The 14168-nt window shown below is 34.6% G+C and overlaps 1 protein-coding gene across 12 annotated transcripts in view; it reads left to right on the plus strand.

Annotated features, from left to right (window-relative positions):
* Irk1 (Inwardly rectifying potassium channel 1) overlaps positions 1-14168 on the plus strand; it is a 313191-nt gene that overhangs the window by 212074 nt on the left and 86949 nt on the right. The window contains exon 1 of one of the 12 annotated variants that reach the window (XM_067758693.1): positions 11829-12233. The exons of 10 other annotated variants lie outside the window; for them this stretch is intronic. The gene's annotated coding sequence lies outside the window, so the exon portion shown is untranslated. Of the gene's footprint in view, positions 1-11828; positions 12234-14168 lie in introns of those variants that run through there. One more of the 12 variants, XM_067758679.1, reaches the window with a different exon arrangement.

Raw genomic sequence — 14168 nt, forward strand, 5'->3', positions numbered from 1 at the left:
TAGATAGTAAAGCTTTTTGCATAGCTTCTTAGGCGAAAAATCTGATCAATGTGTTTTCTTAGTGTCTGGTTGTGGTCATAAAGCATGTGCGATGCGATGCGAATATGATGCGCTAAAATATTGTGTGTCATGTTGAGATGTTAAACTACTAATACCGTTAATTTTTACACTTTTTATCATCTAATCAATACATTTTTTTTTGATTGACTTGATCTATCTCGCAATATGTTACTTGGCACGCGATCAGATGTAGTATAAGTAGGTGATGTGATTTTATGATTAACTCAAGTCATGTGATATTGATTTAAAGTTTTATGACGTGATATAGCATTTCATGATGCAACGGATTGCAATATGATACAATTGCTCATATCATGTGATGTTGGTATAATGTTCTATGAAGTACTGTAATCATTTAATTGTCTGATAATAAATCCTACCCACAACATTTTGTATTATACAAGCGATATTTTTTGATGTGTTGACCTGTTGATGGGTTCATTAAATGATAATGAATGTGATATGAATATGATACGACGTTGTGGTATGAGATTTTAATAACATTTTATTTTGTTCTCCAAAGGGCTTGATCCTCTATATTGTGGAAATATATTTTGGCTCAATGTTGGTGATCTGATTTGGATTAGTTTCATTACTACAATTCAATTTCATGCTTATATTAAAAAATATGTAAATTTAAATTGCGTTTTGTTTGCAAAGGTTGGTTTATCTTTAATTTATATAAATATGTACTTATAATTAAAATCTCTTCCTGAAGTTTTTTGCTAATCTAAAAAAAAAAAATTGAAATGAATTATTGATATTTACATATTGTTCACATATGTATATGTGGTTATTTGCATTAAAAGATAATATCACATGCTTGTCGTCACCAACTGTTTCAACATTGAGCATTTTGGACTGACTCAAGATTTTTGGTTAGAGCAAAAATTAAGTCTTAAAAATCAACAACATATGCACATGTATATAGTCTTGTATTAACCATTGTAGCATTGTTCTCGTATAATATGTAATATGGGAATATGATAGGCATGTTGGGGGAGTGCTGCTTGGTAATCAGTTCTGATCAGAGTTTAGTAAGAACTCAAACTTTTGGGAAATTATATCTTTTATGAGCTACATATTTGCATAGTTCAATTTAAAAGGTTGATAAGTGTGTGTTTTTTTTGTTGAATATTTACGTACACTTGTATATACAATATTTCGAGCTGTTCGTCGCAATAATCTTAGTACGTTTGGTGTTGCTAAGAAAAAGATCTGATAATAAGATTTTATATAAGCAAAATGGAAAGAATTTGCCAAATATGTACATTATATGTGGAAAACGCAATCAGATGGCATTTTTAAAATATTATAATTAGTTTGACGTAATCTAACCGAGACATTAGGGGTGCTGCGAATGTGGAATTTCGGACAGCGGCGAATGCGGACTCCGATTTCAAGTTTTTGTTTTGAAATAATAATGAAAGAAAGAACGATTGATTTGTCTTCCTTTTATCGCTTTCAACTCGAATTAGATTCAATTAGTAATTTTTTGTTTTGTTTTTCTTTTTCATATTCATCAATAGCTGTATAAGTAGTGTACCACTGCAGCTGGCAGCGCCTATCAAACTGTTTATAGACTACGTTTCGACAGTCGAGTGGTATTAAACCATGACAGTAAAAGTATGTTAGAACGAACCAGTTTTCTTCAATTTTTTTTATCACAAATGTATTTTCATATTTGATTGATTTACTTATATTAAATTATATATATAAATTACTTTAATTCAAAACATATAAATAATATTGCAGCCTCCTGTTTTTACAATTAATGTACGGTCGCAAGTGAATTAGAAGGGTATATTGGATGCTGTAAATATATTATATATTAGGTGTCGGACCCGTGCGCATCTTGCGCAAACAATATAAAAATGTCTTTTCAAATATCAACAGAAATCAACTCTTCTATCAATCAATTAAAAACAGCTTGCGTTGCCATCGGGCGTATGGTAGCAACTGTCGGCAATGCAGTGAAAATATTCACAATTGTGCCATAGTACAAATAGATTTCTTTGTGTGTTCACAATCGTTTATTTTTAACAAATTATTTTAATTTACTTTTTTTAAACAAAAGCACTACGATCAAAAAGTTCGCTAATAGCCCAATCTCCATCTTTACAACCAAAACTTCATTTATAGATTTGAATTCCAAATAAGAGCGAAAAGGGGACCCGTACATAAAAATAACAATTAGAAATAATATATATGATGATAAAATATATCAAGAACGAAAAATGACACTGGTGATGGAGCAACGCCGAAAACGGTTTGTCCTCAAACCAAATTTGACAAGGTATGACGGAAAATAGTTCCAATATACATCATATTTACCCTGCCGAAAAATCAATAAAACTAAACGAATCTGATAGCAGAGAGCTTTGCAAACTCTGCTCCAGCAAGTAGGGCGACTGATGTAGAACCCTTCAAGCTGATCATATTGAAAGGGAACTTTATCATCTTAACAAAAAATTTCAGAACTACAAAGAGGCATTACAATCTTTCAAATACCTTGATCGATCACTGTTATATAGGGGGAAACATACAGCAAAATAACGGGGGTTTGCGGATGATTCCTTAGTACCACACTAGATTTCCGCTGCTTCTGCTTTTGCTACAGCCCTTATTTTAGTGATAAGCACACTCAGAGAAAAAATCGTTCTCAAACGAATGAAACAAGTTCAAAATTAAGACCATTCGTTGGGAAAAGTCTGTTAGGTATTTTTTTTCTTAACTCGTGACCGATGAGCTTGTTTTAAGAACAGTTTTTCCAAGCACACCGTTAGAATTTTATGACCAGTTTAGTATTGATGTGTGAACCTTCTGTGCTCCTTTCAAGCACTATTTGTGCTTGAAATAAGATTTTTCGTTCTCACGCTTCGAGAACGAATTGTCGTCGATTTAGTAGTTTTCGTTCTCAATTTAAAAACGGTTTGTGCTTGATCATGATTTGTAACAAGCAAATTTTTATTAAAATCCAAAAGCTTAAGAAAATATGCAGAATATTTTTCTTATTTTAAGACGTAATCTGCTTATATACTTAAACTATTTAATAACAAGTTTGAGAATTATCTGTGCATATGTGAATGGAAAATCTAATTGAACGAAAAATAAAAGTTAAAAAAAGAATGATTTTAAAAAATTTTACAGTTTGATGGTGATCGAACTCACGCCACGCGATCCCAACCGCAACATGATAACCGCTAGACCACTACGACTATTTGATAGCTTGTGCCAAGTATTGTATTTAACATTTTAGTGGACACAAATTATACCATTTCTTTTTTCTTTAACTTAATTTAAGAACATTGTTCACATTAATAGAACATTTGTTCACATTTTAAGGCCAGCCGTTCTCTTTTAAAGAAAATGGTGTCAGTTCAAGCACAAGGTTGTTTTTTTAAGAACTGGTCGTTTGTTTTTCAAGAAACACAAAGTAAGAACACAAAAACTTGAATTGAGTCCGGTGATGCTGGATGTTAGAACGGCGTTTGTTTTTTTGTTGAATTTGCAGCAGAGATTCTTTATTAGCGCTTCCCCTTCTCCAGTTGCTTTCTTTGAACTACTCATCCCTCTACCCTTCCTCGCATAAAACAATAGTACGACAAAACAATGAAGAAAAAACACAAAGCAGTTTCTGGTAGAAATATCGGTTTGGCTTTAAAAAAAAAACTTGTGGAAACTGCTATTTATAACTCTGGCACAGTACTAAGATTATGATATATCTTTTAACCATAATGTTCTTGCGGGGTTTCTCTTAGTAATTTAATATCTAAAGCATGCGTGAATAGCATTTGCAGACCAAATGGCATGAAACGCAATGGATTGAGTCATTTCAGAAATGCGATTTGTATCAGGAAATGTGTCGCTTAAAAGAACCATTTGGAGCAGTGTAAATGTGGCATAAACCTCTGCGAGCCCTCTTGATGTAGTGCCCTTGCACATCCCTTTACAATCTATTTTAGTAATATGTGTTTCAAAAAATCTGGCTACACTACCTGAATATCATTATGCATTATGGATGTGAATGCGAATATTCGTAACATCTCAAGCAGTCATGTAGATGCCCAGTAGAAAAATCACCAAGTCAGAATACGTTCTTAGAGGTCCAAAAAAATATTTTGACTTAATATCTATTTTTATTATTAAATATATTTAAAAAAAAATATACCTTAGATATAACCCAATAGTTTAGTAAACTTCACATTAATAGGAACTGTACAACTACAAATTTTCATTATAAATACAAAAATATTTACAGACTTCACGTAAGTACACATTGCCTTCAAAAGGTGTTAATTTTGTTGCATGCGATAAGTTTGTGAATCACGACACGTGACCCATATTACACATATAATACATTAGGGTGATCCTTCGTTGACCATTTTTTGTAAATTTAAATGTGTTTGAAAACAAAATCTGCAGAGGTTATTGATAACAAGTAAAATGCAATTTCGCCTACAATAAATGATTTGGGGTGGACCAATGAAATGTAAAACTTTGCCCTTTTTACGATTTCAAGCTACTTGAGCAACGTTTAGATATTTTTTGATTGGCCCAAAATGTACATACATATATATTTGTTTTGGCAACAGATTATTCTGTGTTTGCATATTCTGTTTATGTTTGTTGTTGTTGATGCAAAGCGTAAAACTTACACTAATTTGTGAATTTTCGAAATTCTGTGAAATGCGGATGACACGCGAACAAGGCATACAAAAGAGGAATTCGATGTAAAGGCGAAGCAAAATAGATACAAATTAAAATTATTACATTCAGCCAAGCGTAGTGTAAATCTTTTACTATAAATGGAGCAGCTCCATGTTAATTTTTGGCATTTGGTAAAATAATTTCTTTGGGTGAAAAATATTTCCTTTCCCTATATAAATACTCCAGTCAGGGTAGCATATCTGCTCCACTGCGAAAAAGTAACTAACCCAAATTTAAACAGTAGGGGACTTATTAAATCATATAAATTTATATCCATTTACACACGCTGTTATATGAATGCACCTAGTAATATTCTTGATAAACTTTATAGCTGTATTATTGCCAAAAAAATTGTTATTATACTAATGCCGAGATTAAGTGAAAAATCAAAACTAAATCGTCTTTAGTAAGATATTCTTGTAAATGACTTGCTAATGTCGGAGATTTCTGATGAATAGACGGCTATTATGTTTGCAAGGTTGCATTCCTTTGAGTTAACCTCGTTTACACCATGAAATATGGGCGTAAATTTATACAAATTGTGTAAACTATTTTTCATACAAAATTTGACAGTTCGTTTACGCACTAGATAAATTTATACGTTTGCACACTTTATAAGGCATTTATAAGGTTAAATGAGTCCCCCTAGTGTAAATATTCTATGCTATAAGATATTCAACAACTTCAATAATTCCGACCAAACAACCCAATTGCGACTTTTTTTTCAAATGCATTTTCAATCACATGGTATCTATAGTCAAATATACCTTGAAGAAACCGTATAAGCTGTATACTACAATATCTTATCTGGGTATCTCCAAAAATTTCCTTCACTAAAAAAAATTTAAGTAAATATTGCAATTTTTGTCATAGCGTTTGACAGTTTATGATTTGAAGAACTTTATCGGCTACTGTCAGGTTAGTGCTTTAAAGCACACAATAAATGCATCAGCCGCATACTTAAATCAATCAGCCGTCTGAAAAAACTTCTGATAAGTTACTCGTTGCAGTCATATAACAATAACAGCTGCTACACAAAAATAATAGAGAACCAGTTTGTTTGCGCTCTCATATTGGGCTTAATTGACGGTTGTCCGAGTTAATATTTCTTTCAGGACCAAAATTCGTTAAAAAAACCCAAAAAAGTAAAAAAGGGCACGCAAAACAAGATTTAGGAAAAAAACTTAACGAAAGGGAGGGGGGGGGGAGGGTTAAGTGTGCGAGGAAGATTTGTATTGTTGTTTGATTCTATCTTTTAGTAAAATAAACCAGACTGCCCATTGAAAAAAAACCAAAGTTTTTGTCTTTTAGTTAACCGCCGAAAAGATCCCTTTGGAAAATTATGGAACATTTTGGAAATTACTGAAGTATCCGTTAAATATTCAAAAGTCATATCAAATTTTTATAACCTGTTTTGTTTTTGTTTAAGAGGTTAAGCTGCTATTCGCAATTTTTATATAAATTTCTATGTGAAACTTTTTATACCCAGCTGTACTTGTACACAGGGTAATATATCTTTGATTGGATAACGGTTGGTTGTACAGGTATAAAGGAATCGAGATAGATATAGACTTCCATATATCAAAATCATCATTATCGAAAAAAAGTTTGATTGAGCGATGTCCGTCCGTCCGTCCGTCCGTTAACACGATAACTTGAGTAAATATTGAGATATCTTCACCAAATTTGGTACACGAGCTTATCTGGACCCAGAATTGATTGGTATTGAAAATGAGCGCAATCGGATGATAACCACACCCACTTTTTATATATATATCATTTTGGAAAAATTGATATTTAGCAAATAATATACCAAGAATGTTGAAATTTGACTGGACTGATATCGAGACTCTTGATAAAAATTTGAAGTTTTTTTTTTAATGGGCGTGGTTCCGCCCACTTGTGATAAAAACAATTTTACAAATATTGTAACGAATTTACTGAAATTCCGCTGATTTCAAATCTTCTGCTAACGTTCGAATCACTAAACTGTTGAATAAATAACTCCACTATTCAATAATGCAAAATGGCCTTTATTAAAGTACTTCACAATAACACTTATACTTCGCAACTGATAGCTTGCTTAAATCAAACTGATTGTTGTGTCTCGACTGCTGCCGCCTTTTATACTGTTTGGTTTCCTCATTGACATATTTCTAGGCGCTTCTATTTCTAGAATTTACTAGTTAGTTATCAGCTATAAATTTCTCAGCTATAACTACAGATGCACGATTTTATAGCTTCTCTCATAGTCCATGCGCTTGTATATGTGAGTGATGCTTGCACAATTATTGCATATTTTCGGGAGTATCTCAGATATATGCATGTGGTCGTGCGTTGCTTCTCCGCTGCGTGTACGTACATATGTGTAGACATAATGATTGATTCCTTTATGTAGATACAAGTGACTGTCTGCTTTGTTGTTGTTGTGGCTTCATTTACTTAGCATCAGACTAGTGATGTGAGTATCACTTAGTGTCACTAATATTCGTCATAATATTATTAACCATAAATCAAAAATAGTTAAACCTATCGTAACAAAATTCGGCAGAGGGGTTGCCTTTACTATAAGGAATGCTTTGAAGAAAAATTAACGAAATCGGTTAAGGACCACGCCCACTTTTATATAAAAGATTTTTAAAAGGCTCGTGGACGAATAAAATAAGCTATATATTTGCAAAAAATAGCTTCATATCAATGATATTTCATTTCCCAAGTGGATTTATAACAATAAATAGGAAAACTTCAAATTTTAAAGAATGGGCGTGACACCGCCCCTTTTATGACTAAGCAGTTTTCTATGTTTCGGAAGCCATAACTCGAAGAAAAATTAGTTCAGAGTAGAACCATATGTATATTTTATTATTGGGCAGCCTTATAACACTATTAAGCACACAAAACAAACAACAACAGCATTTCCAGTATACAGCTGGGTATGTAATGTTCGGTTTCACCCGAATATAGACTTCCTTACTTGTTACTACTGAAAATAGTCACAAAAAAACATAATAATAATAACTTGATGCGATATATTTCCGAGGAGATTTAGGATGAACTCCTATCGTGCTCCGCCTACCAAACAGAAGATCCTGGGTTCACGCTCTGTAAAAAGCAACATACAAATTTTAGAAAAATATTTTTTCAATTAGACGAACATTCTTCTAAGCGGGGTCGCCGTTTGTAGTCGGCATAGAACAAGTACGACGCAATTGGAAGAGAAGCTCGGCCTCAAATCTCTTCGGAGGTTATCGCGCCTTATATTTATTATACTCAACTGAGCAGAGCTCACAGAGTATATTAAGTTTGTTCGCATAACGGTACTCCGTATAGCGGCATAAACTAATCGAGATAGATATAAATAAATTCTATATATCGAAATGATCTGGGCGAAAAAATAAATTCATTTAGCCGTGTCCGTCCGTTCGTCTGTCCGTGAACACGATAGCTTGAGTAAATTTTGAGTTACCTTACTCACTCATCTCAGATCACTATTTAAAATGCACGAAATCAGATGGTTAAAGACGGATAAAGCGATGAAACTAGGAATTAAATTCTTGGTTCACTATCCTGTGGTACTTGTTATTTTCAGCGTGCGTTCGTCGGACCAATTCCTGTCCTGTGTGTAGTCCAGCAATATTCCTAATTACTCCTGCAGTGAGGTCGTAAAATCATATCCAGCAATCAGCGGTAAGATTTATCGGTAAAGCTCCCGCAATGACAAAGCCAGCTTCTTCGGAAAAAATGCGCAAACTGGAGAGCTTCCCTGTGTTGAACCGAGGTTATAGTGGTTCGGTTCGTCTGATATTTCATTGCATACGCCCAGCTTTTTTAGGCTTACATGGGCGGGTGAACCAACTTTCTTGTATACGCATGGCTAATATGAGGATGATGCATTAATAATTACTTAAGCTCAACTGGGTATAGAAAGGAATCAAAAACATATTGTCAAATATTAAAGGCTCAGTACTCAGTTACTCTTTCTGTACCGATGCATCTTAAAAAAAAAAAAATCTGAGGCGGGATAACCACCGAAGAGGTTTAAGGCCAAGCTAATCTTCCAATTTGCGTGTGCTCCTTTTAATGTTTCCTACAAATTGGCGCGACGAGACGTACTTGTTTTTTTGCCGACGCGAACGCCATCTGCAAGGCAGATGAGTTTTCACTGAGAGCTTTTCATGGAAAAAATACATTTGGATTGCTTGCCAAACACTGCCGAGGGGCGACCCCGTCCACTGTCTTGGCGGGAGCGTCATCGTTCATTCGCATAACATGGCCTAGCCAGCACAGCCGCTGCGATTTAATTCTCTGGACTATGTTGATGTCTGCGTATAGCTCGTCAGCTCATTGTTAAATCTTCTTCGGTACTCGCCATCGCCAACGCGTAGAGGTCCATAAATCTTTCGAAGAATTTTTCTCTCGAACACTCCCAGAGCCGCTTCATCTGCTGTTTTCATGGTCCATGCTTCTGCCCCATACAGCAGGACGGGTACGATAAGTGACTTGTAGAATATGATTTTCGTTTGCCGAGAGAGGATTTTACTTTTCAATTGCCTACCTAGTCCAAAGTAGCATTTATTAGCAATAGTGATTCTTCGCTGTATTTCAGAGCTGATGTTGTTGCTAGTGTTGATGCTGGTTTCCAAATAAACAAAATCTTTTACTATTTCGAAATTATGGCTGCTAACAGTAGCGTGGTTGCCAAAGCGCATATGCGCTGACTCTTTACTCGATGACAGCAGGTACTTCGTTTTGTTCTCATTCACCATCATACCCATCTTTAATCTTTACCGCTTCTTTTTCCAGTTTGGTGTAAGCAGAAGTAACGGCGCGGGTGTTTAGGCCGATGATATCAATGTCATCAGCATATGCCAGTAATTGCACGCTTTTATAGAATATTGTTCCAGAGCGGTTAAGTTATGCAGCTAGTATAATTTTCTCCCGCATCAAATTAAAGAAATCGCAGGATAGGGGGTCACCCTGCCTTAAACCTCGTTTAGTTTCAGACGGCTCGGAGAGGTGCTTCCCAATTCTGACTGAGCTGATGTTGTTGTTCAACGTCATTTTGCCCAGCGGTATAAGTTTCGCGCGGAAACCAAATTCAGACATATCGACATATAGGCAGCTCCTTATCGTGCTGTCAAGGCGGCTTTAAAATCGACGAAGAGGTGATGTGTGTCGATTCTTTTTTCGCGGGTTTTTTCCAAGATTGGGCGCATTGTGAAAATCTGGTTGATGGTAGATTTACCAGGTCTGAAGCCGCACTGATAAGGTCCAATCAGTTGACTCACGGTGGACTTCAATCTTTCGCACAATACACTTGACAGGACCTTATATGCGATATTAAGGAAGCTGATTCCGCGATAGTTGGTGCAGTTTGCAGTATCCCCCTTCTTGTGGACTGGGCAAGGAACACTTAGATTCCAATCGTCGGGTATGCACTCGACCGCCCATATTTTGCGAAGAAGCTGATGCGTGCGCCTTACCAACTCCTCGCCGCCGTATTTGAATAGCTCCGCAGGTAATTCATCAGCGCCCGCGGCCTTGTTGTTTTTCAATCTGGTTGGAAACTTATTGATTGATTATCGAAAAGATATCGATTGTTTAAAGAAAAGCTTTTAACAATTCTTTATCAGCTTATTATCGATTTATTATCAAAACGTAAGCTTTTTGTTTTTCAATAGTTATCGATTTTATATCGAAAATTTATCGATTGCGTATCGGTGTGGTATCGTTTTGTTTTTAATTAACGAGTTATCTCCTTGTTATCGTAAAGTTGTTGATTTATTGTTAAAAAGTTAACAATTATTGATCGAAGGTTTATCGATTTTTCTCAAAAAGTTAGCGTGATTTTCTCCATAGAGTAATCAGTATATTGCAGAAAAATCATTTGTTTGTAATTGACGAGTTATCGATTTGCTATTAAAAATTTTTTGATTTGCTATCAAAAAGTTGGAAACTTATCGATTGATTATCGAAAAGTTTCGATTATTTAAAAAACGCTTTTGTTATGCTATCAAACAGCTATCGATATGTTATCGATTTGGTATCGAACTGTTATCAATTTTTTATCGGTTTATTATCGGTTTCTTATCAAAACGTAAGCAACTTGTTTTTCAAAGGTTATCGATTTGATATCGAAAATTTTTCCATTTCCTAACGGAGTGTTACTAATTTGTTATCGACGACTCATTAGTTGTGACGATATTTAGTAAGAAATAGATATCAATTACACTTCAATATCGATGAAATATCTATAACACGTCGATAACAAGCCGCTAAGAAACCAATAAGAAGCTGATGATTTGCTTTTCGATAATAATACGCTATCGATAATACATACATCGATAACAAAAAAACATTTGTTTCCTGTAAAGCTACCTTTGTTGTGGTTTTACTTCCACCCCTGCGGAGCTCTAGTTATTTTAAAAACACTCTTTTCACTTCACGAGTACTTGGTATTCATGCCTCTTTTAAGTTCTCATACTCCTGAACAAATACCCTTTACATAACCCATTCGCAACAAACGTGATGTGCGCTTCAAATACACCGAGTTATGATTTATGTAAAACGTGGCTAATGTATGTACAAGAGGAAAAGAAAAAACAAAAACATTTAAACAAATTTAATAAAACAAATACAGTTGGGAGAATGAAGAAAAATAAGTATGTAAAAGTATAAATAACACATGCATAATACGATCTCAGTTGTAGGCACATTTCAACGCGCTCTAAACACCATAACCACAGCACAGTGGTGGCAATAAAAACAGCAATAGCAACAACGCTGAGTAGAGCAACAAAATTTTCATCAACAGACATCGTCTGCGGTTAAAAAAATACATTCAATATAAAGCGTTGCGTATCCGTTAAGACATCACGCAGTAGAGCTAAGCAGGCAGACAGAGATACAAAGTACTAGCAGTTAGGTACGTCTACGTATGAGTAACGAAAAGAAATAGATGAGGGTTTTCGTTGGTCGGGAAAACAATGCAAAGATAAAACAATGTATGTATGTATAAATGAAGGGAATTGTTTTTTGATTTTTTGTTGATGAATTCAACGATTGAGTAGATTTGAAGTGCTCAGTTGATCGCGTGGTTGACGCGTTGATGGTTGTGAAAATATTCAATGAAAAAAATTTAAAAATTAAAAAAAAAAATACAAAAATAAAAAATTAAAAATAAGTGTTAAAATGGTGTAACAAAAGCTGGTAATAATTTTTTGTAGAGAAAAAAAAATTGAAGCAAAAATTTTAAAAATTATTATGCAAATAAAATATTTAACAAAAAGATGCAAACAAGCAAAAAATTCGTAAAATTGCAAAAAAAAAAAAACAACAACAAATAAATAAAATTGTGTAGCACGCGTTTCGGTGATGCACGTTCTCACAAATATTTATGCAAATAATGAAAAAAGTAGCTTTATTTGTCGAACAACAACATAATGTTAAAAAATTCACATACGGTTTGTAAAACTGTATTTATGTAAATACCCTATTTAAATTTGTTTTTTCTTTGTTTTTTTGCTACAAAATTTTTGAAAATTTCTTTTTAATGTGGCTTTGTGGGACATTTAAAATTACGCAGAAAGAGTGGACAAGTGAAAAGCAAGCGCAATAAATAAAATTACAAATAAACAAGTAAGGAAGGCTAAGTTCGGGTGCAACCGAACATTACATACTCAACTGAGAGCTCTGGAGACAAAATAAGGGAAAATGACCATGTAGGAAAATGAATCTAGGGTAACCCTGGAATGTGTTTGTATGACTTGGATATGAAATGGAAGGTATTAAAGAGTATTTTAAAAGGGAGTGGGCCATAGTTCTATAGGTGGACGCCATTTCGGGATATCGCCATACAGGTGGACCAGGGGTGACTCTAGAATGTGTTTTTACGATATGGGAATCAAATGAAAGGCGTTAATGACTATTTTAAAAGGTAGTGGGCTTTAGCACTATAGGTCAACGCCTTTTCGAGATATCGCCATAAAGGTGGCCCAGGGGTGACTCTAGAATGTGTTTTTACGATATGGGAATCAAATGAAAGGTGTTAATGAGTATTTTTAAAGGGAGTGGGCCTTAGTTCTATGGGTGGATACCTTTTCGAGATATCGCCATAAAGGTGGACCAGGGGTGACTCTAGAGTGTGTTTTTATGATACGGGAATCAAATGAAAGGTGTTCATGAGTATTTTAAAAGGGGGTGGGCATTAGTTCTATAGGTGGACGTCTTTTCGAGATATCGCCCTAAAGGTGGACCAGCGGTGACTCTAGAATGTGTTTTCACGATATGGGAATCAAGTGAAAGGTGTTAGTGAGTATTTTAAAAGGGAGTGGGCCAAGGTGGACCAGGGGTGACTTCAGAATGTGTTTGTACGATATGGGTATCAAATTAAAGGTATTAATGAGGGTTTTAAAAGGGAGTGGTGGTAGTTGTATATGTGAAGACATTTTTGAGATATCGACAAAAATGTGGAGCAGGGTGACCCAGTACATCATCTGTCGGGTACCGATAATTTATTTATATATATATATATATATATATAATACCACGAACAGTATTCCTGCCAAGATACTAATGGCTTTTGATTTCGCCCTGAAGAACTTTTACATTATATGCTACTTAATATGGAAGGTGTCACACCCATTTTTCAAAGTTTTTCCTAAAGTTATATTTTGCGTCAATAAACCAATCCAATTACAATGTTTCATCCCTTCTTTCATATATGGTAATGAATTATGGCATTTTTTTCATTTTTCGTAATTTTCGATATAGAAAAAGTGGGCGTGCTCATAGTCGGATATCGGCCATTTTTTATACCAAGATAAAGTGAGTTCAGATAAATACGTGAACTAAGCTTAGTAAAGATATATCGATTTTTGCTCAAGTTATGGTGTTAAGGGCCGAGCGGAAGGACACACGGTCGACTGTGTATAAAAACTGGGCGTGGCTTCAACCGATTTCGCTCATTTTCACAGAAAATAGTTATCGTCATAGAATCTAAGCCCCTACCAAATTTCACAAGGATTGGTTAATTTTTGTTCGACTTATGGCATTAAAAGTATTCTACACAAATTAAATGAAAAAGGGCGGAGCCACGCCCGTTTTGAAATTTTCTGTTATTTTTGTGTTTTGTTGCACCATATCATTACTAGAGTTGAGTGTTGACATAATTTATTTATATACTGTAAAGATATAAAATTTTTTGTTATAATTTGACTAAAATAGGAATAGGAGGTGCCACGCCCATTGTCCAAAATATTACTAATTTTATATTCTACGTCATAGTCAACCCATCTACCAAATTTCGTCGCTTTATCCGTCTTTGGTAATGAATTATCGCACTTTTTCGGTTTTTCGAAATTTTCGATATTGAAAAAGTGGCCGTGGTTATAGTCCGA

Source organism: Eurosta solidaginis, chromosome 1, assembly GCF_040869045.1.
Source record: "Eurosta solidaginis isolate ZX-2024a chromosome 1, ASM4086904v1, whole genome shotgun sequence".
NCBI classification, from domain to species: domain Eukaryota; kingdom Metazoa; phylum Arthropoda; class Insecta; order Diptera; family Tephritidae; genus Eurosta; species Eurosta solidaginis.